The sequence below is a fragment of the Bos taurus genome, chromosome 6, assembly GCF_002263795.3.
Source record: "Bos taurus isolate L1 Dominette 01449 registration number 42190680 breed Hereford chromosome 6, ARS-UCD2.0, whole genome shotgun sequence".
Lineage (NCBI taxonomy): Eukaryota > Metazoa > Chordata > Mammalia > Artiodactyla > Bovidae > Bos > Bos taurus.
The window spans coordinates 20,018,531-20,046,314 of NC_037333.1; the positions used below are offsets into that span (position 1 = coordinate 20,018,531).

Below are 27,784 nucleotides of genomic sequence, written 5' to 3' on the forward strand. Positions count from 1 at the left end.
GTAAAGTATATGGAAATGATATTCATAAAGATGAATGAAGCTAGCTGAAGAAGATGACATAAAGAAGAAAGAAGCTAGCTTACTTCTGTAGGTGACTGTAAATGGGCAAATGTAACAATGGCAGCAAGGACCAGCATTCTTTATCAAGAAACTGTTGTAGCTCGAGAATTGTACTTTGGTCACAGAATTGTGCAGCCATTAAAACAGTTTCACTACCCCCAAAAGAATCCCCATGCCCACTATCACTCACTCCCCATTTCCTCCCAATCTCCCCAGTCCTAGGCAACAACAAAAACAAAAAGAATTGTACCTTGGTAACACGACTATAAATTTTAAGAATTTCAAAGGATGCTTCAGTAACTTACACGGTGAAAGACTACTGGCTTCTCTTATCTGGCTATGTGGTCACATATAATTATGTCAATAAAAGATATTAAAAATCTTAAACCAACTCTCTGATTTTACAAAATTCTCTATATTTGGAAGAAAAGAAAAGAAATAACTACTCTATGAGTTTATACTTTGTTTTACTAGCATCAAGTAGAATATTAATCATTATGAGTTTTTATGCTATAAAAACTTTGGAATCAGAATTCCCCAAAAGTAAGGGTCCACATTCAACAAATAGCTATTATGGGCTTACAATGTTCCAGGTGCTATGCTAGGCAATGGTCATAACACTTAAAACAGAAAAAGAATTTCTAACATGAAACTTACAAATCACACTCAAATTCTACTAGACTTTAAGCCTTAAATGATAAAAACAATAGTGAGAGAAAAATGCACTCAAAACACTATGAATTTATATCCCACCCTCCCCTCAATTAATTAATAAAGAGGGTATGTCAAAACTTTTGGAAACTTCATTGAAGAATCATCTATCTGTAATTATTTCTCACTATGAAATAAATGTCAAGGACACTTGAGTTCATAACTAATTTTCTGAAGGATATTATCTCATCTTGATAGAAGAAGCTAAGAGATACTGAGAACAGTGCCATTTCTCCTAGCTGGAAGGAAGTTGGTAACCACACAACTCAGAGAAAGGAAGCAGAAAGAAGAACATATGCATTGCTCATCTTTTAGGAGGTTTTAGCTCCAAAAATCTACTCATAAATTAGTTGTTTAAAACTTAAGGTAGCTTTTAAAATCCTGTTTGTATTTGAAAGTAGATTTTTAAACACATAGGTACCTGAAATACTATCCAATTACAACAACATCAGAAAGGAGTACAGTTGCCAGTATGTATGACATTTTAGCTACAAATGCTTCCTTGGCCCTAGAAACTCCTGGGATATTATGTCAAACAGAACACTGGTAGCCTTAAAGGGAAAGCAGTAAAAATAAAATTATATTATTGACCCTTTACTCACCATTTTATTCATATATATATATTCACCAAATATTTATTCAATGTCTACCACATGCCAGCCACCATTCTAGGTGCTGAAGCTATATGTGACCCAAACAATGCCCTTGTTCTCATGGAACTCACATCTTCTGGGAGGAGCAGAAAATAAATTAAAAGAAACTTTTCTGGTCACACCTCCTGGCTTGCAGGATCTTAGTCCCCCAAACAGGGACTGAACCCATGCAGTGGAAACTCAAGAGTCCTAACCCTTGGACCAAAAGGAAATTCCCAATTTTTTTTTTTTTTTTAAAGCAGCAACAAGTACTCTAGCAAGTGATGATAAACCTAATGAAATAAAATGAGACAAGGCTAAGTGTGGTAGTTCTGTTAAATGGTTATGGGTTTGTTTTTCCTTTTGGCCACACCACATGGTATGTGGGATCTTAGTTTCCGGACCAGGGATTGAACCCATAACCCCTGAAGAGGAAGCACAGAGTCTTAAATACTGGATTTCCAGGAAAGTCCCTGAATTTTATTCCTGGAAAACTAACACTCTCAAGGAGAGATTAGAAGTAAAGGAAGAAGCAACGTAAGTGGATACCTAAACAAAGGTTGTTCCAAGAAAAGGAAATAGCAAGCGCAAAAACCTAGAGGAAAGAGGATGCTCATTTTGCTGCTTGGACAGCAAGACAGCCATGGCTATTAGAATGAGGGAGAAAACTGGAAAGAAATGGAATCAGAAATTTAAATATCAGCTGAGACCTTGGAGGCTACAAAAAAATAAAAAAAACCATGGTATTTACTCTGAGTTAAATAGGGATTCATCAGTGGCTTTAAGCAGAGGTATGAGCTGACAATGTTTAAATGATTAAACTTTAATTTCTGAATTTGGGTAAAACACGTCGGTAAGGTGAGGAAGAGAGGGCAAAGTCGGAAGCAGGGACATCCATTAGGATGACACGGTTATATGCAAAGTTAGACATGATAATGGAGAAGGCAATGGCACCCCACTCCAGTACTCTTCTTGCCTGGAAAATCCCATGGACAAAGGAGCCTGGTGGGCTGCAGTCCATGGGGTTGCTAAGAGTCGGACTCAACTGGGTGACTTCACTTTCACTTTTCACTCTCATGCATTGGAGAAGGAAATGGCAACCCACTCCAGTGTTCTTGCCTGGAGAATCCCAGGGACAGGGGAGCCTGGTGGGAGGCCGTCTATGGGGTCCCACAGAGTCGGAAGCGACTTAGCAGCAGCAGCAGCAGCAGCAGACATGATAGTGGCTTGCAAGAGTGTGGAAATGGTGAAATGATAGGAAATGACAGAAAACGGGTCAGATTCTGGATAGAGTTCAAAACTAGAGTCAACAGACTTTGTTGAGAGATTGAATATTTTTATCTGTCTTTGCATTCCCTCCTAAAAGTCTGACTTCCCTAACTTCGGGGAATAAGCTTTTTTGAAAAGAGTTATCTAAAGAAGATGAACCTTATTTATTTCAGATATCTCATTAACCAACACTGGATGAAATGCTGTTTCAATGCACCAACGTCTCCCAAGTTCTGAGGGAAAATTACTTTGAACATGGAATTCTATACACCATTATTTTATCAATTAGCTCAGGGAAAATTCAAGGCATTTTGGACATGCAAGGACTCAGTTTTCCTCCTACACACCATTTCTGGACAAAATAAATAAATTGTGGATGTAAATCAGTGAAAAGAAAAGAATGAAAGAAGAAACTACCGAGAAAGACATGGAACTAAAGCAATGGTGGACCTAAGCAGGGGAATAATGAACGAAAACCAAATCAGAATAGAATAATCAGAGAGCACAGAGAAGAAGGAGTTTAAATAGAAGGTATATTTCATTCACCAAGTGGTATAATTAAGAAACTTGAAAAATCATTGAGACAGATGAGAATTTTTAGCTGGCCCCGTTTGACAGATGGGGAAGACGATTCAGAGAGGCTAAAGCTGCCGTGTTGTGTAAGAATATACACAGCTTATAAGAAGGCAAGTCAGGATTCAAAAATAGATCTTCCTAACTCCAAAAACCAGACTGTTTGTGAATTCTCCAGTGCTCCAGTGGTTAGGACATTATTCTTTCACTGCCAAGGGCCCAGGTTTGATTCTGGTCAGGGAACTAGGATACCACAAGGTGAGTGGGGCAGTCAAAAAACAAAATAAAACAATTGTTTGATGGAATCCAACTGTTTAGGAATGAAAACTGACATTTTCCAGTCCTGTGGCCACTGTAGAGTCTTCCAAATGTGCTGGCATATTGAGTGCAGCACTTTCAAGGTATCATCTTCCAGGATTTGAAATAGCTCAGCTGGAATGCCATCACCTCCACTAGCTTTGTTCGTAGTGATGCTTTCTAAGGCCCACTTGACTTCACATTCCAGGATGTCTGGCTCTAGGTCAGTGATCACACCATTGTGATTATCTTAGTTGTGAAGCTCTTTTTTGTACAGTTCTTCTGTGTATTCTTGCCACCTCTTCTTAATATCTTCTGCCTCTGTTAGCTCCATACCATTTCTGTCCTTTATCGAGCCCATCTTTGCATGAAATGTTCCCTTGGTATCTCTAATTTTCTTGAAGAGATCTCTAGTCTTTCCCATTCTGTTGTTTTCCTCTATTTCTTGCATTGATCGCTGAGGAAGGCTTTCTTATCTCTCCTTGCTATTCTTTGGAACTCTGCATTCAGATGCTTAAATCTTTCCTTTTCTCCTTTGCTTTTCACTTCTCTTCTTTTCACAGCTATTTGTAAGGCCTCTTCAGACAGCTGTTTTGCTTTTTCGAATTTCTTTTCCATGGGGATGGTCTTGATCCCTGTCTCCTGTACAATGTCACAAACCTCCATCCGTAGTTCATCAGGCACTCTGTCTATCAGATCTAGTCCCTTAAATCTATTTCTTACTTCTACTGTATAATCATAACGGATTTGATTTAGGTCATACATAAATGATCTAGTGGTTTTCCCTACTTTCTTCAATTTAAGTCTTGATGAAAGTGAAAGAGGAGAGTGAAAAAGTTGGCTTAAAGTTCAACATTCAGAAAACGAAGATCATGGCATCCGGTCCCGTCACTTCATGGGAAATAAATGGGGAAACAGTGGAAACAGTGTCAGACTTTTATTTTGGGGCTCTAAAATCACTGCAGATGGTGACTGCAGCCATGAAATTAAAAGACGCTTACTCCTTTGAAGGAAAGTTACGACCAACCTAGATAGCATAGTAAAAAGTAGAGACATTACTTTGCCAAAAAAGGTCCGTCTAGTCAAGGCTATGGTTTTTCCAGTGGTCATGTATGCATGTGAGAGTTAGACTGTGAAGAATGCTGAGTGCTGAAGAACTGATGTTTTTGAACTGTGGTGTTGGAAAAGACTCTTGAGAGTCCCTTGGACTGCAAGGAGATCCAACCAGTCCATTCTGAAGGACATCAGCCCTGGGATTTCTTTGGAAGGACTGATGCTAAAGCTGAAACTCCAATACTTTGGCCATCTCATGTGAAGAGTTGACTCACGGGAAAGGACTCTGATGCTGGGAGAGATTGGGGGCAGGAGGAGAAGGGGACGACAGAGGATGAGATGGCTGGATGGCACCACTGACTCAATGGACGTGAGTTTGAGTGAACTCTGGGAGTTGGTGGTGGACAGGGAGGCCTGGTGTGCTGCGATTCATGGGGTCGCAAAGAGTTGGACACGACTGAGCAACTGAACTGAACTGAACTGTTTAGGAGTTGATTGATTTATCAGAAATAAGGAGGCAATGAACACAGATTCCAGGGAAAATATGGTGAACAGCTGAAAAAGCCAAGAAGATGGAAGAGAAAGCTCATATAGGTGAGAACACCAAGAAGGAAGAAATTTCAGTTACAAAGGAACAGAGCGAAAAAAAGAATAGGGTGAGGGCTTCCCTGGTGGCTCAGTGGTAACAAATCTACCTGCCAATCCAAGAGACATTGTTTGATCCCTGCCTCAGAAGATTCCGTGTGTCATGAAACAACTGAGCCTGGGCATCACAACTACTGGGCCTGTGGAGCCAAAACTACTAAACACACGCCAGAACTACTGAAGAAGCCCACATGCCTAGAGCCCATGCTCTGCAACCAACGAGCCACTGCAATAAGAAGCCTGCATACCACAGCTAGTGAGTAGCCCCCGCTCTCTGCAACTAGAGCAAAGCCTGTGTAGCCATGAAGACCCAGCACAGCCAAAAATAAATACATATGTTTTTAAATAAAAAAAAAAAAGGATGAGGGAAGCAGAAATGGAAAGAAACAAGCCAAATGGCCATAGTAAAATATTCTATAGGGTTTAAGGATAAATTTGCAAATAGGGAGATGTCAAAGATAATTCAAAATGTGTAGGGAAATTATTTAATCCGACGTCTTGGTTTCTTCCTTAGTAAAATGAGGATAATAATAGCACCAACAAAAATAGATGTGATGTAAGAATTGAATAAGATAACCTCTGAAAGTCCCTAGTATGGTTCTTGACACAATGTGAAGACCTTAGTTATTATTGGCTATTACTAGAATGATAAATCGGAGAAGGCAATGGCACCCCACTCCAGTACTCTTGCCTGGAAAATCCCATGGACGGAGGAGTCTGGAAGGCTACAGTCCATGGTGTCTCTGAGGGTCGGACATGACTGAGCGACTTCCCTTTCACTTTCCACTTTCATGCATTGGAGAAGGAAATGGCAAGTGTTCTTGCCTGGAGAATCTCAGGGACGGGGGAGCCTGGTGGGCTGCCGTCTATGGGGTCGCACAGAGTCAGACACGACTGGCGCGACTTAGCAGCAACAGCAGCAGAATGATAAATATCCCATTATGCAATTTGAGGCAATGGTCTTCACCTCTCTATGCTGCCATTTTTTTCTAGTTAATGCAACAGATAGTCTCTAAAGTTTCTGTTTCTTGTTAATAATAATTTATGATTCTATCTTTGAAAATAAGCTACATTTTTTGCAAATCTGATGAATGATTTATTGACATATTGAAGTAAATGTGATGGGAATCCAGGGAGCAATATCTTATAAGTAGTGGGCAATGTCTCTAGTTTGCATAGCTAGATCTAAAACAGAAAAACATACTCAAACACACGCATACTCAAACATACACATACATGCATACAAAATTAAACCCACAGTCCAGAACAATCCATTAAAAGTTCAGAGATAGGTAGATAATGTCTTGGATAATTTGTTACAAGGAGGAAAGAGTTTGAAACAAATCTTTTAAATGTCCATAGTTTGTAATAAAGCATTTATTTACTGAAAACTATATTTTCCTTGTTTATAACATGTTCCCCCCTCATCCTTTGAGGTCTTTTCCATGCTTAAAAATAGTTGCTTGCCATTTAGTTGCATGAATACCACCATGCTATTATCATATATTTTTCCAGAATTACCATTCACTCTTTTTTCCCCTTTATTATTGATTCTACCAGATAAGAAGGTATTTTCCTCTGTATTGTTGTAGACATAGGCTACATGTTTACACAGGTAAACAAAGCAGTTCTATACAAATAAATCCAGTGATTTTGAAAAGCATTTCTATATGTAATATGATTGGCCTATTTTCACAAATAAAATTGGAATGATGGGTATGAAACAATTTTAAAATTGGAGAAAATGGCAGCTCTAGCTCCAATTATCTGTTCCCATGCACCTATGCGGTAATATCATTAGAGCTGGTTAAATTGCCATAAAAGCTTCCAAAAGAGTCTGAGTCAGCTTGGTTACAAAAGAGAGTGACACTCTTGTGAGCTTTGTCACCTCTAGTCCCTGGATACCAAAGCGCTTACTCACTTGTCCGGTTAAAAGCTACTATTTTAAGTTCAAAGTAGAAAGCTCCTTTTGGGTGGTAATGATAGCTTAAAATAAACAATCCAGAGCTTGTGGGGTGAGGGGGGAAAGCCTGCTTTAAGCATCTACTCTATTTCCCCTCCAGGCACATTTTACCACAATCGGTTCGTTCTTATTCTCTATCAATATTCATGACCCAGGTCATTAAACAGTTTGTGAGACACAGATCACCCCTTCCCCCACTGCTGCATCACTGGTGTTCAGAATTCTGGGGCTGTGTGTGTAAACATGAAAGCCATGGGTGCTTGACCACATGGGAAGGCATCATTATGACCTAGGACTCCTACGCTAGAGGGAACACCCTGGCCAATTTTAACATCACCACACCAGCTGTTTGTTTTTATGTGTGAGCGCCTATATGATTCCTCAACGGTCTTCTAAGGAATCATATAAAAGTAGTTTCTATAAAAGACCCTGGGGATTTTGTTCACCTTCACGATATTTGGGAAAATGCATGACATCAATATTTTTTAAATTTTATATTTGTAGATAGTTTTACTATGGTTTAATTAATCATTCCTACCAAAGAGAAATTAACTCAGAAGTCCAAAAACTTTTTGAGGGAGAGAACACACACAAGCATGTGCAAACACATGCTCTCAGTAGTTGGTGGAGAGAGAAAACAACCTAAATTCCCACACTGCATCTTGCTCGGTATCCTTCACATTTGATCTACCACTTTAATCTTTTATAATACAGAGACAATTGCTGTTCATCTCACCTTCAGGAAGGAAGGCCATCTATTGAATAAATGTTTACTGAATGCTTGCAGCTTCAAGTGAAACAAAAATAGTTATATTTAATCCCTTTCTTAGCAGAAATGAATCAACTTATAACCTTCATCAAATTCTGAGCAGATTCAGTTTATAACCATATATAATTTACTGTCCAATAAAGGTATAAGAAGAGAGGAAAATGGTAATGTTCTAACATAGGCTAAGATCATCCTTGTGAAAGCTCAAGAGTGTTCAGACATGGTACTGCTTTTAGGAAGAAAGTATACTCATAAGTAATTTCACACAAACTTTCACTATTTGAATTTAGGGCAATTAAGATAAATACACCATCTTCAGGTCAAAACAATGATAAGCATGCAAATAAAAAATGAAAATAAATTTTAAAGCCTATAATCTAAATTCACTAAATCTTAATGTATTAAAAAAGTACAATAACTTATAACCACTAAATAAATTATATTATCTTCAAATTTAGAAGGAAATTTTACTCAGCAAGAAAAAATAGAAAATGTCTATTCTCAAATTTCCTTTATGTTGGTTAAATTAATCACTCTCTTGATAATTTCTTCTAAAAGAGAGCACATCCAGCTGTTAAACAGATCAAATTTAATTTCTAAGTCTCATAGGTAAATAATAGACTTGAAGACATAACCTCTAAATTATTCCTATACCAAACATTTCTTGGTGTTTGGTTTATCTCTTGGGGAGAAAATTCTTTATTTTGAAAAGTTAAATTCCTTCTATTTACAGTACCACATTTCAAAGATTCTGATCATTCCTCTTTTTAGAAAGATAGTGTGATTAGAAAAAAAAAAAACCTATGAAAGAAGACTTCAAACAGCCCAAGTTTTTAAGTAACTACAAGTTTTTTTTGGTTTTGTTTTTTTTGATGATTTAATTTCAATTCTTTGTTAGGCAAGGTTTCTATTTTTGGATAACCAGTGACTGGTTGGAATATTTAAAATATGAGTAAATTTTGAGTCCTTTTTTTTGTATTGCATTTTAGGATCCTTTTTGATCAGAAAGGACTCAAAATTTACTCATATTTTAAATATTCCAACCAGTCAATTTACAATTTACAATTAAAAAAAAAAAAAAAAAGCACCAGGAACACAGGTACACAGGATGAGACACAAATTCTTGGGTGTTTTAATTATTTTTAACTTGAGACTTAAAAAAAATGATAAGTATAAATGAAAAACTCTTAAAAGCAATATGGGAAAAGAAGAACAATTTCCTAAATATTGAAATCTAATTTAAAAAAGAAATACCATGTCTTGATACGTAACTTAAGATGGAAGAGGGCTGAGGGAGGTGTGATAATGGAAAATTTAAGAGGGAGGTGAGAAATGACAGGGATGGGTACAACTGAACTGGATATGGAGGATGATCAAACAACCGTTTTCCTGAGTATTCTGTGGTCAGAGTGTCGAGTTACCAAGTCAGTTTACCAATTCTCTTGCACCTGAAGTTGCTTACAAATAAGAAAATATTTTTCAAAAAAAAAAAGCATTTGTGAGACTGGGTGGCAGGCATGTGCATTTCTGTCACAAGTGGTAGAAGTAAATGACAACCAGAACCAAGACACAATTTGCCCACATTTCGAAAAAACACACACAGAAAAGTTTGGCATAACGGATTCCGTTTGCCGCAAGAGGGGGCGGGGAAAAGAAAAGAGTGATCCTATACTAAGGCACAGCCTTTGAGGCGCCAGCAAGTTGCATATTGGGTAGATCCTGACCTAGACTTCGGTGAACTTTGATGCAGGACCCCATCAGAGCCAGACAAGGGCTCCCCCATTATGAATAAAATTGTTCGGTTCCTCCGCGCACGGACACACAAAGCCCGTACTCTCAGCTGTTACATAAGAGTCTCTGGAATCCCTGGATGGTGTTTGTAAATAGCGCTGCCATGCGCACGGAACCCACGTGGCAAATGTTGATGTGACCGCGTGTAATCGCAAGGCGAGAAAGTGTCAACAAGCTCCAGAGAGAAACCTCCTATTTCTTTGGCCCTAAAAAAAGAGCATGTGAGTGTCAAGGAATTATTTATTAGGGAGGTTTTTTCTCTCTCCCTCCAACCCCTGCCCCGTGCAAAAAAAAAAAAAAAGAGCAGTGGGAAGAACTGGAGGACATGACCAATCTCTATCACATTTCTTTTCTTCTTTAAGTAGCTCCTGACCTAGGACATGATCAAAATTAACTGCCTGCCTAATTAAATTTAGGGCAAATTTTGTAATCTCAACAGTGAATTCTGAATGCACTTTATACCTCCTCTCAAAAATTGTTTTTCTTATTATGAAAGATTGCATTACACAACAACTACTAAGACACTAAGGAGGCAAACTGTTTGCAAAGTAACAATTCTACATCCAAATAAAATTACAATATGATCCTTTCAGAGGAAAGTATCCAATAACTTCATTTGAGTGAATGGAAGTACAGTTTAGTTTTCTACCTGTCTTCTTATTTTAAATTTTACCCTCACTATACTCATTGTATCTTTTACATGGGTTTGTTAACAGAAAACAAGCTCTATTCCTTAAGGAGGCCAAATTCTTACCTATATTAAAGGAAATTGACAATGTCAACAACTAAGCTTTTTATTCCTACATATGAAAAGTTTCCCATAATCTTCAGGATTACTTGAAACATGACAAATTATAACAATGCAAAAATACTGATGCAAATTGTCAGTAGTAAATTAAACTATTAAAAAAAAATACTGACTTCAGCAAAACCTCATGCATATATTTTAGTCATTTTAAAATACCATATCCTGTATCTTCTATATGCTTGATTAAAAATGTTGTTTCAATATATTGAAATTTTAGTTCCCAAAGTTAACCAAATGTCCTTTCTAATTTTGATTTCTGGTAGAAATACATAATTATGTCATAGTTATTTTACCTTTGTAAGCTATCAGTAAAATGTTCACTAGCTTTCTTTTTGGTCAATATGTTTTTCTCCAAGCTATAATGTGGTAGATAATTCAAAAATTAGAATACACCTTTGTTTTCACTTCAATTTTATATAGTATAACTTCACAAAAGGAAAAAAACACCATTTAGGTGAGTAGATTACAATAAAGATAGATGAAATCTAGAATGCAAAGTTTAGAATGCATGCTTTCTCGCTGAACTATACCTGCTTCTCTTTTTACAAAAATAATTTATGTGGTGAGTATTTTTAGGTTGGAAGATTTGTTCTTCCTTCATGCTTTTTAAAATTTTTTCCTGTTTTAATGAGAAATAATTGACATACATCACTGTATGTCCTTCCCTCATATTTGAAAGTATCCATTTATGGTATTTTTTTCCTTTTATTAGTTATGTTTGGCACATGAAAATATGAATATAAAGTAAATTAATATCCAAATAACTGAATTCACTTTTTAAGAGGCTCACTCTAATTTTATGAACTATCACTGTATTTGCACAAATGATTTCTTGTTCTGTTATGATGTAAGCAGGAAGACAAACAAAAGGCTAATAGTGATCCAAACTAATTAGTGGGAGTCCAAAAGTAATCCTTTTAATACAAAAATCATGAAAGGTTATAAAAGAACTGACAGAACTTTATAGCCAATGGCAAATATGAAAATTCTGTGACTTCAAAGTAAGAGACTTCAAACAAAAATGGGAAAAGTGCTGAAAGAACAAACATTAAAAAATAAATTAATAGGAACAAGACAGTAGGTTAGTGATGGAATCTGGGTGTGGTATCATTGCACTATTTTTAGATTCTTGTGCTTTACTTTAGAATTAGCACAGCTAATAATTAAGGTATTTTTAAAATAATAATTAAGTACTCTTGTTCCTCAATGCAGGCAGGAATGAAAAATAGGAGAAATAACTCAGAGATAGACCACATTATATCCTCTAGGCTTCACTATTACTATTTAAGCCTTTTTTCTTATCCATTGCTAGATTTAAAAAAAAAAATCAATTTGAGGAGAAATAATAAAAACTCTAAGAGTTGGGTGAAGAGTTTCCATTAATGTGTAATCTAATCATAGAAACAATATTTAATACTCTATCAAGAAAAAGACATGATGAGGCAAGTTTTAGCAATAACTAATGAATCATGACAATCGTAATTAAAATGATCATTACTTTGTGACATCCACAAATTTAATAAATCTCAAAACTGCAAAAGTAGCAAGTGAAAGACATCAATAGTATGTATGGTATACCTTTGTGGGAGATCTACTGTCTATGTTTGATCATGGGCAAGTCTGTTCTCTTTGAAGAGAGCAGTCATTCCATCAGTAAATATCCACAGCCCACTGTTTTTCTTTTGAATATAGTGTATCTTTCATGGGCTTCTCTGATAGCTCAGTTGGTAAAGAATCTGCCTGCATTGCAAGAGACCCTGGTTCGATTCTTGTATTGGGAAGATCTACTGGAAAAGGGATAGGCTACCCACTCCAGTATTCTTGGGCTTCCCTGGTGGCTCAGCTGGTAAAGAATCCACCTGCAATGTGGGAGACCTGGGTTTGATCCCTGGGTTGGGAAAATCTCCTGAAGAAGGGAAAGGCTACCCACTCCAGTATTCTGGCCTGGAGAATTCCATAGACTGTATAGTCCATGGGGTCACAAAGAGTTTCACTTTCACTTTAGAAAAGCAAAGATGGAGTACTACACTCAAATTCAGTGAATAGCTTTTTGAATATAATAAAAATAGCATAAAAATCTACTATCAGCTGAGGTGGTTCAAAAAGTGTCACAAGAAATAAGAGATGGTAGAAGCAAATAAGCTACTCATCTCTCCCATAAGAAAGATCAGACCTGTATTCTACCTTATTGCTTTCCATAACAGTCACTGGACATGGAACAACAGACTGATTCCAAATTGGGAAAGGAGTACATCAAGGCTTATATTGTCACCCTGCTTATTTAACTTATATGCAGAGTACATCATGAGAAACACTGGGCTGGATGAAGCACAAGCTAGAATCAAGATTGCCGGGAGAAATATCAATAACCTCAGATATGCAGATGACACCACTCTTATGGCAGAAAGTGAAGAAGAACTAGAGTCTCTTGATGAAAGTAAAAGAGGAGAGTGAAAAAGTTGGCTTAAAGCTCAACATTCAGAAAACGAAGATCATGGCATCAGGTCCCATCACTTCATGGCAAATAGATGGGGAAACAATGGAAGCAGTGACAGACTTTACTTTCTTGGGCTCCAAAATCATTGTGGATGGTGACTGCAGCCATGAAATTAAAAGATGTTTGGTCCTTGAAAGAAAAGCTATGACCAACCTAGACAGCATATTAAAAAGCAGAGACACTACTTTGCCCACAAAGGTCCATCTAGTCAAAGCTATGGCTTTTCCGGTAGTCATGTATGGATGTGAGAGTTGGACTATAAAGAAAATTGAGCACCAAAGAATTGATGCTTTTGAACTGTGGTGTTGGAGAAGACTCTTGAGAGTCCCTTGGACAGAAAGGAGATCCAACCAGTCCATCCTAAAGGAAATCAGTCATGAATATTCATTGGAAGGACTAAGGCTGAAGTGGAAACTCCAATACATTGGCCACCTGATTCGAAGAACTGACTCATTGGAAAAGACCCTGATGCTGGGAAAGATTGAAGGCAGGAGGAGAAGGGGATGACAGAGGATGAGATGGTTGAATGGCATCACCAACTCACTGGACATGAGTTTGAGCAAGCTCAGGGAGTTGGTGATGGACAGGGAAGCCTGGTGTGCTGTAGTCCATGGGGTTGCAAGAGTCAGACATGACTCAGCGACCTGAACTGAACAATCACTACGTCAACTTCTTGATGGGTTAAAAGGTTCTAACAAGAGTGTCTAACTTGAACCTGGCACAAATATACAACAAACCTACAAGTAAATGCTATAATCATACTCTTAAAAGGTATCTCTGGGTCATTTCTATAGCTATTCCTTGAAAAAGAAATGATTACAGTAATTATATGAAGCCAAGACATGTCCTCATTGAGTATAACAACAGGCACACGTTATTAAAGCTGAATGCTTCAAGATCACTGGCTCTTCCCCCAGAGCTGTTAACAGTCATGGTATCAAGGTAAGGGACCCAACTGGCATCTTTCTCAACAGGATAAAAGAGAAAGAAGTACTGCTTAAGAAGAAGAATGTTTGGTATCTAGAAGTATATAAAGTTAGAAATTAAAATGAAGTCAAAATAATGTGTCAAAAATAATGTCCTAATTTCATAAGGGCTATTCCTAAAAATCTGAACTCATTTTACCATTAACAATCTGTAAAATTTTGTTGGTGTTTCTAAAGACTGGCTATATGTTGCAAAACATGGAGAGCCATCAATGTTCAGATTCTTTTTCCCACTTGTCCTGGCATCACAAAGACTTCTGCCGACCAGTTTCTTTTCTCAAACTGATTTCACATGTATATTGTTAATAATGCTGCTACGAATATTCAGGCACAAGTTTTTGTGTAGATAGTTGCATGCATTTTAAGTCTCCTTTTATGAATTTCCCTACATAGCCTATGTTACCGCTACATGTTTATTATTAGTGGTGATATAGTATAGTGGTTACTCCAGTACTCTTGCCTGGAAAATCCCATGGACAGAGGAGCCTGGTGGGCTGCAATCTATGGGGTCACTAAGAGTCCGACACGACTGAGCCACTTCACTTTCACTTTTCACTTTCCTGCATTGGAGAAGAAAATGGCAACCCACTCCAGTGTTCTTGCCTGGAGAATCCCAGGGACGGGGGAGCCTGGTGGGCTGCCGTCTATGGGGTCACAGAGACTCGGACATGACTGAAGCGACTTAGCAGCCGCAGCAGCAGTATAGTGGTTAAAAGACTGACTCCAGAGACAGACTGCTTAAATTCAAATCCTAACTAAGACATGTACTGGCTGTATGAACTTGGGCAAGTTATTTAATCTCACTGTGCATTAGTTTCCTCTCCAGAGATAGGGATAACACCACCACCACCTATTTCTAGAGTTGTGATAAGAATCAAATGATGTAACCTGAAATGTCATAAAACATTATAACAACTTAAAATATTTGAATAAACAAAAACCTATATTCTGATACACATTTTGATAAGGCATGGTAGCACAATCACATGATTGATGAAGTAAAACTGTGTTAAACTTCTGTTTTCAGGAGGGAAAATGTTTAAAATTATCTGATCAAATGATTACATTATCAGTGATTAAATTATCTTTGAAATGGTATATGGAATGAAACATACACCTACACAAACATTCAAGTCAAATCTGAGTAAGGTTGGTAGACTACATCAATGTCAGTCTCCTGACTGGGATATTATACTATGGTTTTGCAAAATGTTACCACTGGGGAATACTGGACAGAACGTCCATGTCCAATTATTAGTTCATACCAATGGCATGTGACTCTACAACTAGCTCAAAACAATTTTAAATTTAAAAATATAAATTTACAAAACATCATTCAACTGTATGCTTATAATGGGTGGCTTTTATGGGACAACTGCCATAACCTGTAGAAGTTACATTAAGGAAAAAGCAGCACCATTGCTTTCATCACTGGTATCACCAAACACCTTTTACTTTGCTTTTCTCTTATGCATTGAGAACAGATTACACATTTTCTAGTTAAATGACATTTTTTAGCTACTTCTACATCATTCATTGTATCTTTTCCCCCTCAGCTTTTATTTCGAGTAACTGACATATAACACTGTATAAATGTAAAATATACAATGTAACAATTTATAATAGGTAAATATTAGGAAATGACTACCACAATAAGGTTAGTTAACACATCCATGACCTCACATAGTTATGAGCAACTTTCAAATATACAATACAGTATTGCTGGCTATAGTCACCATACTATGCTTTCAACCCAGCACTTATTCATTTCATAACTGGAAGTTAGTACCCTCTGAGCACCTTCACCCCATCACCCCTGACCCCCAACAAATTAAACCTGGACCTAGTAGTATACCAATAGATTCTATTAGGGAATAAAAAGACATAGAACATAACTCTTTTTTATTTATTTATTTATTTTAATTGGAGGCTAATTACTTTACAATATTGTAGTGATTTTTGCCATACATGCACATGAATCCGCCACAGGCGCACATGTGTCCCCCATCCTGAACCCCCCTTCCAACTCCTTCCCCATCCCATCCCTCAGGGTCATCCCAGTGCACCAGCCCTGAGCACCCTGTCTCATTCATCGAACCTGGACTTGCGATCTGTTTCACATATGATAATATACATGTTTCAGTGCTATTCTCAGAACATAAATCTTTCAACAGACATAAATCTAACTTGAAAGAAGCATTTATGGTATTTTTAGTGAAGCAATAACTTCATTTTCTGTCCTAAATTGTCCTCCAAAACACTTCATCCCAATTCACTCATCTTTTTACTTAATTCTCAGATTATCCAAAGCTTGAATTCAAGTCACTTTGAGGAACAACCCTTAGTAAGTATAAAATGTTGATTTCCAAATTCTTAATACTGCAGGTAGGTTGACATTATCACTGAATTTATTTTTACACAAAATATTCAAAATCCACCTACCATCTATCTATAATTCTTGAAACCTGGTGCACTTAACTGCATTTCATGACAAGTGGAAAAGGTATAAATGAAAGCTGATAGAATTTACTATTTTGGAATGGGCAACCAAAATCTATTTTACTGAGAAAGTATTGTATGTCTATCTTAGGATTTTTCTGCAATGCACAATTTAGGATAAGAATAATGCTGGAAATAAGCAAAGACACACAATTCTTTTTTGGCTGCTAGTCACAATGATTCAGGTGTATTGCTTTACCCTCTTCCTTTCTGAAACTCTTCTCTCCTACAACATACCAAAACAACAGATGCACTATGTAACCTTCTTAAATAATGCCACAGTATTCACTGAGTTTTGGCAGTGAATCAAAATAGAAATTGGAGATCTAGACCAAGTAAATACTGTATATTTGGCAAAATCATTTGTGGTTGTGTTCTTCAACACAGTTTCCAAGATAACCACCAGCTCTACTTGGCAACCTTACTCTCCCACAGTTAAGACTCCATTTGTAAAGCTGGCTTAAGAGATATTTTCTTGCTACTGGCTCTGGTGCCATTACTACTCTTAAGAACTACTATGCAGTGATGGCCTAAGAGTTGAGAAAATGTTACTTTCATGAACCAATACTGACAGCTAGCTGATCCAAAGTTTTAACCTGTCTCCATGACTCAGAAAGATTAGAGTGGAACAGTCTACATGGTTGTTTACAAAAGAAGTCTCTTCCTAGTGAAGATGGCTAGGTAAGACTATTAAATTCTTCTAACTAACAACATCCTCAACAACAAAGACAACAATTGAACTCTTGTAGTAGAAGGAATTAGGGCAAGGAAAAGCAGATTGAACACTTTCTAAATATTGGACATTCTAAAAACTGTGAAACATCTAAAGCTTTTGAGAACATTTTATGGTAATTTCTTGAGAATTCATAAGAATATACTAACTTGGATTTGGGCCAGGATGAAAAATAAGGTGTTCTGCCAGGTGTTTCTGTGAATCATAAGAACTTCTTAATGAGTCAGCAAATAAGGAAATACATTTCAATAGTGACATCTGGCTTACAGCACTGTGTATGGGTGGAGCACTGGAGAAATTGATAGAGAAATTCTAACTCCAACAAGTGAAACCAAAACATTAACTCCAGTCTTTGTTATCTAAGTGCCCAAACAGAACTCTGGAAGTCTGTCATAGCAACTCCTGGGCAGCCGCATTTCACCTGCTGGGAGTGACTCGGACCTGCTAATGTCTACATCCATGTGCCACTGAATCAAAATCCTATCAATCCTGTTGGCTCCTGGCATGGACCAGCACGAGGCCAGACCTAATCAGAGCCCTAAGAAGTTTGGTAAATGTGTGAATTTAAACAAGACAAGAGACTTCCCTTATTCCAAGTTAATTTCTCATTAAGCATTAGCTCAATTTTTAAACATAAGCAAAACAATATTGTAGTTTAAGAAAAACTATCTATCTTATTATTCTCCACTATGACTCCACTACAATTCAATTACCCAAAACAGGTCAAGCTGTGAAATTTTTGAAGAATCCAGGTAGCACTGACTTTCACAAATATGGTAAACAAAGAGCTGAGGTTATATCTTTCATTGTAAACTATTCCATAGTAATTCAAATAATTTTTCTAATAAAAGAGAACACTTTTATTTGGATTAGTGAATAAAATGTACAAGTCCTTCTTATAATCATTGAAGTCCCTTATACAATATTCATTAGTAGCTACTTTCAGAAAAGTCTAAATTGGATGCTGGGAAAGAACAGGCCTTCATGGTCACATTCAAAATGATTAACCAATGTAGATATTCTTATTTATCAATGTGAGCAATAAATATTATATCTATTATTAGTTGAATAGCCTGAAGACAGTATATACAACATTGGAAAAGTCCCCCCAAAGTAGTTAGTGACATCTGGCTAACTACTTTGCCAAGAGTAGTTAGATACTACTCTTGGCAAAAGGAATTATATATTTTAAATTCTCAATTGCTGGGATAATTAACCACAGTTTTCTCAACAGATAGTAAGCATTTCTGCTAAACTCTTTAAGTGTTTTCTTTATTATCTGAGGACAAATAAGAACAACCAAATGAGCTGTTTCTATTCCACAAAGATGAGTAACATGTCTCCCTTGTAATCATGCATCTACAACGATTAAACTTAACTGCTTTCCAGAGATCAAAATGTAGAGTTACAAAGTGAATTACTAAGGACAAGTAGTTTTGGAGATGGGATTTATGGAACAATGTCCATTATTGCGTTTTTTCCCCATCCATCTTTTAATTGTATACATGACTTCTAAACTTGTTTGACTTTCCAATCCTTCACTAACACTTCTCTGTTTAATAGCATTAAAATATCAGTATTTATTATGTTGAAATGTATATTCTACTTCAAACCTATTATGAAACACACAAGCAAACAAGGAAAAGAATATAACTCCCCTCTAGTATTTCGACTTTCCATTAAAATGCAAATATAATGATTTCATTAGCCAAGCAACAATACCCACAGCCTTAAATCAAACCAAACCATAGCCAGTATCTTTCCTATATACATTTCCAATTGTCCCTAAGATAGAATCTTACTTTTATGTTGGATCATTTATTGATGAATATTTTTGGATTTGGATTTGTCATTATCTATCCCTGATTGGAGAAAGAAAAGCATGATGTATGATTTGAGATTTTAAACTGTGGCTCTATTCTACTCCCTAGACAGGCAAATACAAAAATATTTTACTAAATTTTAAACGACTGGAAAATGACCCCTTTTCAATTCCTAAACAGTACAAGGAGGAGGAGAAAAACTCACTCAATACAATTAAAAGTATGTCATGAGGGCAAGAGCCTGTACATTTCACTTATATTTCACATTCGACCTTCCCAGCAGTCTATCCAGCCCACACTTTATTTTGCCACAGATAGAAAACTCTCCGTAGAAACTTAGCTTAGTATCACTAGAAAAGCAGCCTCCATGAAAAAGATTCATCAAGAGTCAGGTATGAGTAAAGGAAGAAGGAGAAAAAGGAGAAGAACGGGAGGAGAAAAGGGACACACAGAGAAAGGCAGAAAGATAAAAAGACCAGAGAACTGCGAAAAAGAGAAATTTGGATGAGACTGTTAGAAATGTGCTCTCTGCTTCTCCGTTTCTTCACTGGGATTGGGTTTCATTTCTTTCTGCGCCCCTGACCTTGCAGTCTTCCAACTCACCCCTCTCCCCCCGTCCCCGCGCCCGCCCGTCTGCCCCCTCCCCCGGCCTGCGCCTGCCTTTGTGTCTGCCTGTCACTTACCGGTGAACCCGACGAAGCTGATTTGGGAAAAGCACAAAGCCAGGACACAGATTTGCTCACAAATGCTCTCACACACGTTCCCCCACGCTGAAAGGTACAGCCCATGGCAGAGCTGATGTACCTTGAGAAAAGTGGGGTTCGGGTCTTGTCTGGGGAAGCCAAGAAACTATTCTTTCCTCTCTCGGCTCCGCAGCGCTAACAAAACCCGCGGACTTCAGGGGGGAACGAAAAAAAAGAAAAAAACAACAACCCCCGACCGAGTGGACTCCTGTTCCACTCGCCCTGACACTCGCTGAGCGCGGCCCCCCGAAAAGGGGACACGGGGCAGGCAGAAGGGGGCGGACGCAAACGCACACTCAGATCCAGACCCCCAGCGGAGAAAAGGGTCGAAAACCACACGGTCCGTGTGCTCCCCAGGGGTGGGTGAGGATAAACCCGGGGCTCGTCTGCCTTCCACCGAGGGAGGGGGTGGGGGAAGATTCAAGGAAAAAGTCGTGCCCCCCGACAGCTGAACTAGTTTAGAAAGGAAAGCAGAGAAAAATCACTTTCCGGAGGATAAAAGGCCGGGAAAGCGGCCGGCCGGACTCACAAAGGTAAGTTTTCTGGGTGAGGAGGGCACGAGCATTAATTAACAGGAGAGAGAGGGGAACACACAACTACAGGTTTAAAAGGGGGGTGGGGGGAATTAAAACTATATTTGTCAGCCATGTTGAAGAGGCTCCAGTAATTTGTGAAGCTTCCCTTCTTCCCTCTTGGTATTTGCGGGTGACACTGCAGGCTTTGCTCCCCAGTCCCTGTGAGCCCGAGAGAAAGCGAAGGGGAGAGGAAAGGGAGAGTTTCGCGGCATAAGAGAAGCGCTCTGACCTCGTTCTCGTCCCTCAGCCTTGCAGCAATCCAGCAGTTTGCAGTCGGGTCTCCTTTCTAACAAATCCTAAAGGGCAGCCATCTTGCTTCCTTCTGCTTCTCTACGAAAGCAGCCTAGCCTCCGCATCAATATTCATAAGGCAGTTTGACGTCTGTTCTCATCACTCGGCGGGGCTGGCGTCTCGGGGCGGCCGCGGCAAGGGGGCGGACGTGACTCGCATGCGAGCCGGGCCTGGGCGCGCGGCGCTCGCGAGGAGGAGGCGGCGGGGCCGCCCGAGCACTGGCCGCTGCCGCCGCCGCCGCTCTCCGCCTCCTCCTCCTCCCGCTTCTCCGCCTCCTCCGCCCCGCTTCCTCCTCCTCCTCCTCCTCCTGGCCGCCTCCTCCTTCCCCTCCGCCCGGGCCTCCACCGCCGCCCCGGGGCTCTCGGCCCGGACTCCCCGGGAATTGGCTCCTCGCCCCGGGGCTCCCAGCACAAAAGCCGGAGGCACCTGGGGCCGATCGAAGGGGCGCACTCTCGAGGCTGGGACTGGGGAGCCAGGGAGGGGAGCAGTGCGCCCGGAGGAGCGCGGGGGAAGGTCCAGACCCCGGGACCCTTGGACGGGTCGCCACCCAGGTGGAGGCGTGGGACTGGCGCGACGAGGGAGGTAGTGTGAGTCCTTGGCAGGAAGGTGCGAGACCCCAGCTGAACCTTTTAAACTTTTTTTGGTATCGTACCCACTGCGACCTTAGGGTAGATGCGCACCTCCCTAATCCCAGTGCCCGCGCACCCGCCCCGACTCCCACCTCCTGGCAGGTATCCCCGCGCACGCCCCGGAGCGCACCCACCTTCGCCCGCGCAGGCCCGCACCCCAACCCCTGGTAGGTCCACTCGCCCCGCCTCGCCCCCACTTTGGCATCCTCTCCCCACAGTCGTTTTAATCTCGCTCTGCAGAAGCACTCCCCAGTTTCTCAGAGGGCATGCCCTTAGTGCTTTAGGGGCCTGTAGTCTCAAAGACTCGACAAATTAGGAAATTGACCGAGGCCCGCTTCTCACAGCCCCAGCCCACCTTCTGTTTACTTTGGCCACGTGGGCTGAGAAGAAGGATTCACGCAGATCCGAGAGGACTTTCTCAACAGTGACTCCTTACTTCTCCCTAAATTCGGTCGTAAGAAATAAACCTGCAATTTCTCGCGTGAGAGCCTCTATTTTGCAAAAATGCCCAGCCTTATAATTAAGTAATGAAGAAATCGACCCGTAAAGAACTAAACTCCGAATGACGGACTCTCGATTTTCCCTGACGTTCGGGATTCTACAATCACTCGCATCCGTTGACAGTTTTTCTTTTCTATTGCCGAGTAGATTTGCTTCTCTTTTTAATGCTTTGTTAAAAAGAATCATCATTTATGTTGAAGATGAGATAAAGAACAAAGCCCATGTGAATCTTTATATCAGATTGATAGTTTTTGAGATTGGCCCTGTATTAGAAGTTCTCACGTTACTGGCATTCAAATTTTAGATAGATTTTTGGGGGCACATCTGTTTTGGGATCGCTACATTGTGACCAGGCTATTCTTAAGTCAACACAAGTTATTTTGTATAGTTGACATTTTTTTGTCCGTAATTTCTTTAAGAAGTGAAGGCTTTACCCAATTTTATGAGATCGGAATATTTCCTCTTTGAAAAGGCTTTAAAAAGGCAACTGTTTGTATGTTACATTGTAACAAAGAAGAGCGTTTAAAGTGTGTTCCAATGAAACATTGTTTATTCCACTTTGAGACAAAGTTGACTTCGACTTCTGGTTTCGAACTTGTCTAAGCAAGATCATTCGTTTCCCTAAGCATTCATGTAAAATGAATTTCCATCTTTTTTAACTGCACACCAATGTGTCTTTGAAGTCTTGGTAATTGCTAATGAGCTGTAAGCTGTTTAAGAGGTGCCTTGTAATTTGTTCTCAAGTCCCAAACATAAAGTTTCCTGAAGACTGTGACCTACCTTTGTGTCCAGCACAAAACAGCAGAATTGTGGAAAACATGGGCTTTGGAGTCAGACCTAGATGGATCTTGACTCCACCCCTTACTAAATGTGTGACCTTAAGCATGGTACTTAACTCTTTGTGTATCAGTGCCCTTATCTGTCAAGTATGAAGTGGTAGTCTCTCAGTGGTGTGCTACTCTTGGTGATTCCATGGACTACCCTGCCAGGCTCTTCTGTCCATGGAATTCTCCAGGTAAGAATACTGGAGTGGGTTGCCTTTCCCTTCTCCAGGGGATCTTTCCTGGGTCTCCTGCATTGCAGGCAGATTCTTTACTGTCTGAGCCACTATTAAAACAGTGTGTTGTGAGAATTAAATATGACACTAAGTGCCCAGGTAGTTATTATTAATACTATTACCGATCATAAACTTTCTACTTCCAGGAGTTTTTCTTGTTTGACTAGAAGTATGTAAGTAAATATATGTCTTCTTACATTGAGTAACATGTGGCAAATATTGTACTGACATGAGTTTGATATGACTACCTGAATGCTCCCTTACTTATGTATATGATAATTGGGGAAATGATCTGTAGGGTCACCTCTTTCTCATTTATCTTTTAAATACCTCCCTCTTTCTGTGTTGTAACAGGTGGTTCTTATCTGTCTGGAATCACACTTGACTTGCAGTTGGTTTTTCGACAGGCCCTGAACCTTTTCTTGCCAACTTCTCTGCACCCCACCCCACCCTTAACCACCATGACATTTTGTTAATTTGAAAGAAAATTCCTTACTCCTCTTGGCTATTGTGACTTTTCAACAGCAAAAGGAAGTAAAATTCTATGTCTACAGGTATAAAATATTTTAGTAAAATTTTGTATTGTTGATAAAAAAAAAAACACACCCTCTTTCTTAACCTCTATTTCTGGGAAAGAAAACCTATAGTGCACATAATCAGCTGTTTACTAAATATTAGTGCACATTTGTACGAGTAATTCAGAGCCAGCTTTTATTAATTGTGTGCATTCTTGAGATTCCTCCTCTTATAGGTGTGGATAATGTGTTTTTAAAAGATAATTTGTTGTTTTAACAACAGTCAATTGTTATCAAACTCCTTACCATTTTACCCCCTCCAACTAGAAAGACCAGCTCTGCTTCCACACAGAAAAATCCTTGCTTCCTTACCAGAGAAAAAAGACTAATAGAACAAGTTCCACGACATGCTATTCTGTGTTAGAAAATTGACTTGATTGGCCTGGGCACCTGCTGTCTAACTCAGTTGCTGGTCTCTAAGCCTCTTAGGGTGGAGGCAGCTTCCTGTCTGCTCTGTCCTTTAAAGAGCTGACAACAGCAGCTTGCTTTACAATGCAAATTTCTTGTACTAACAAAAAATAATAGGTTATTCTTACTTTCCTCCCCTCCTGCAGAATAGGAAATTTTCTTAAGGACTTGACTTTCTCTTTAACAGAGAGAAAAGAGTTGTGGTACATACTCCTTTGAAAGAATTATAGTGGTTTAACAAAAACATTAAATTATGGCCTGTTGTTTCCCATCTCCAAAAACATATTTCTGAAGCATGACATGATAAAGATTCTCTGCATGCTTAAGAGACAGTTGACCTTCAAACAGCACAGCAGTCATTGCTGTGAAGGGACTTTCTTGTTTCTTTTGTCTAGTGACAGTACTGCACACCATACAAGGTATCTATTTAACATAAGTCGAATGCCAGTTAAAAAAAAAAATCTCCAAGAGATGAACCATTTAGAACACTTTAAATTATTTATATACATTGTTACTAATATAAATAATCATTGTCTAAAGCCAAGGATCATAATATTATGATTCTCTTTTGTTAATGTGATTTTTACTTATTTTTTTTTTCCGACCTTGTTTCATATGGTTAATTCCTCTTTCTATAATTTGGAAATTTTTAAAGAAATAGATACAAATGATATAATCCTAGCACTCAAACCAAATGTGTCTACTGACTTAATGGGGGTTAAAACAAGATGTCAGATGAAACTCAGAAATCTAATCTGATTAAAAAACTGCCAAAGGTGTTATAAAAAGAATATTAGGATCACTAGAGATCTCATGGAAATGCCTCTAGAAGTGTTGCCAATGTGTTCCTGACATCCATGAATTTCCTTCTCATGAATTCTGAATCTGCAATCCAGTAACTACTCTTCTTCTCATCCAAATTTGGTAACACATTTAATGTTCCACTTTCTTTGAGAGAATAATTTTTCAGCTTCAGTGATAGGCTCAGACGGTAAAGTGTCGTCCTGCAAAGCAGGAGACCTGGGTTCGATCCCTGGGTCAGGAAGATCCCCTGGAGAAGGAAATGACAACCCACTCCAGTACTCTTGCCTGAAAAATTCCACGAACTGAGGCGCCTGGTAGGCTACAGTCCATGGGGTCGCAAAGAGTCGGACGTGACTGAGCGACTTCACTTCTTCTTTTTCAGTGATAAACTTCAGTAATGAAATTTATTAGTAATTACTTCAGCACCAGTCTACATTGATGTAAGATTTTTATAGTTTTAAAAGTGTTTGGGGGGACTTATCTGGTGGTACAGTGGAGGAGAATCCAACCACTAATACAGGAAACAATTCCATCACTGGTACAAGAAGATTCCACATGCCCGTGGAACAACTAAGCCCACTTGCCACAGCTACTGAGCATGCGTGTAACCGCAGGCTCTAGAGTCTGTGCTCCGCAACAAGAGAAGCCTCCGCAATGAGAAGCCCCTGCACCACAACGAAGAGTAGCCTCCTGTTCTCTACAACTAGAAATCTGCCTGCCAACGGTCCAAAGATTCCGTATGCCACCGGGCAACAGTCCACTTACCACAATTACGGAGCTGGCGCTCCAGAGCCCGTGAGATGCAACTACTGAAGCCCACGCGGCTAGAGCCTGCGCTTGTACTCTGCAAGAGAAGCCACCGCAAGGAGAAGCCTGCACGCCGCACGAGACAGTAGCGCCCTCTCAGGACTAGAGAAAGCCTACACAGCAACGAAGACCCAGCACAGCCAAAAATAAAATAAATGAATAGTTAATTTAAAAAATGTTTTTCATGTAAATTATCATATGTGAAACGAATCACCGGTCCAGGTTCGATGCATGATACAGTGTGCTCAGGGCTGGTGCACTGGGATGACCCAGAGGGATGGGATGGGGAGGGAGGTGGGATGGGGGGTTCAGGATGGGGAACGCATGTACACCCATGTCTGCTGCTGCTGCTGCTGCGTCGCTTTAGTCGTGTCCGACTCTGTGCGACCCCATAGATGGCAGCCACCAGGCTCCCCCGTCCCTGGGATTCTCCAGGCAAGAACACTGGAGTGGGTTGCCATTTCCTTCTCCAGTGCATGAAAGTGAAAAGTGAAAGGGAAGTCGCTCAGTCGTGTCCGACTCTAGCGACCCCATGGACTGCAGCCTACCAGGCTCCTCCGTCCATGGGATTTTCTAGGCAAAGTACTGGAGTGGGGTGCCATGTCAATGTATGGTAAAACCAATACAATATTGTAACGTTAAAAAAAAAAGTTTTTGTACACTAGTCTTTTTATGGTTAGGTACACACTAATAAAAGTTTAATATTCAAAATTATATGCCACATTCAAAATGGCCTTTAATTCCCATCTTATAAAAATGAAAAGCGAGGTTGAGTGACCTTGCTTGCAAATAAATGATCACCTCTCAAACCCAAGTTCTGTGAATCCAAGATTTGACCTTTTTCATTATACCCAAACTGTCCTCCTATCTTTTCCTGCTCGCTTTCCTCCAAAATTTTTGTACCATTACTAGTACTAACTAGTATAAAAATCTTCCCTTCAAAACTCACAGTAATTTCCCAATATTCTGTTACTTAAAAAAAAAAAAAAACTCAACATCTGCACTTACATATACCTAGCATTATATTTCTTTGTTAAATACTGGCTATGTACCAAGCATTATGATAATTCTTTCAGATCTCTTATCTTTTCACATCAGGTGGCCAAAGTAGTGGAGCTTGATGCTGGGAAAGATTGAAGGCAGGAGAAGGGGACAACAGAAGATGAGATGGTTGGATGGCATCACTGACTCAATGGACATGAGTCTGAGCAAGCTCTGGGAGTTGGTGATGGACAGGGAGGCCTGGTGTGCTGCAGTCCATGGGGTCCCAGAGTCAGACAGGACTGAGCGCCTGAACTGATCTTTTAATTTAATGCTTAGAATAACCACTAAGGTAGGTAATAGTTTATTGAGAATTAAAAGTCAAGTAATTTGGTTGTGATTAAAGAGCTTGAACCAAAGTCCAAATCTGAATCTAGATTTATCTGTTTCTAAAGCTCATGTCCTTGCAAGCTACACTGTGCTCTCTCCCCAGCTTACAGATACAGACATCTATGTTTAATGCCATGATAAACTTTTCACACAATTAATGCATGTGGGGGGGGGGGAGGGTTGTTTTGTTGTTAGGGAGTTTTTTTTTTTTTTTTCAATAACATTAGTGTTCCCCATTCTTCCTTATAAAACAAAAACAGAAACAAAAACTCTTGTTAACCTGTACTTGGTTTTGCTTGTTTGTTAGCATCATTTTCTCTCTGCCCTGTTCCTTAAGTTTCCCAATTGTATATTAGAAATTGGCATGTTTGAGCTCTTTAGATCAGTTATTATTATCTATGTAATAAATAAATGGAGCCACACGCCCTTGCCTACTCCCTCCACCCCTTTAATGTATGTCTTACTCCAAATTTGCCTTACTAACAAATTGTTTACAAACATAAGTTCTGCTATCTGTTTTCAATATTGGTGTGGTAAAAGGTAGTTGCACTCTTGATCTGTTCCTGATTGCCAGGGATAACTTAGGGTTCATCCCCACCAAAGAGGAAAGCTGACGGGTGGAAAGAGTGCCACCTACTGAAATTGTCATAGGACATATGGAATTTTGAGGATAAAATACTCAGAATGGGATGTCACCAAATCTTTCCACTGGGGAAATGAACGAGGATCCCCTCTGGAGCATTTGAAAAATACACATAACTAGGTTCCAGTTTTATACTACCCCAGCAGCATCTTGGAAGATTCTGATTAACCTCTGGGATGGGGCTGGAGTAACAATATTTTTCAAAAGATTCACAGAAATCAGATGTACAGCTTTGCTTAAAAATCACTGGTATAGCCTAGTGTGTAAAAAT

General features: G+C 39.3%; 1 protein-coding gene across 4 annotated transcripts in view; it reads right to left on the minus strand.

Moving 5' to 3' along the window:
• The window catches only part of TET2 (tet methylcytosine dioxygenase 2), a 143,353-nt gene extending 122,592 nt beyond the window's left edge, over window positions 1-20,761 (minus strand). For all 4 annotated transcript variants that reach the window (XM_005207682.5, XM_059887717.1, XM_010805937.4 and 1 more), the window contains exon 1: window positions 20,657-20,761. The gene's annotated coding sequence lies outside the window, so the exon portion shown is untranslated. The remainder of the gene's footprint in view (window positions 1-20,656) is intronic.
• Between the last annotated feature and the right edge of the window lie 7,023 nt (window positions 20,762-27,784).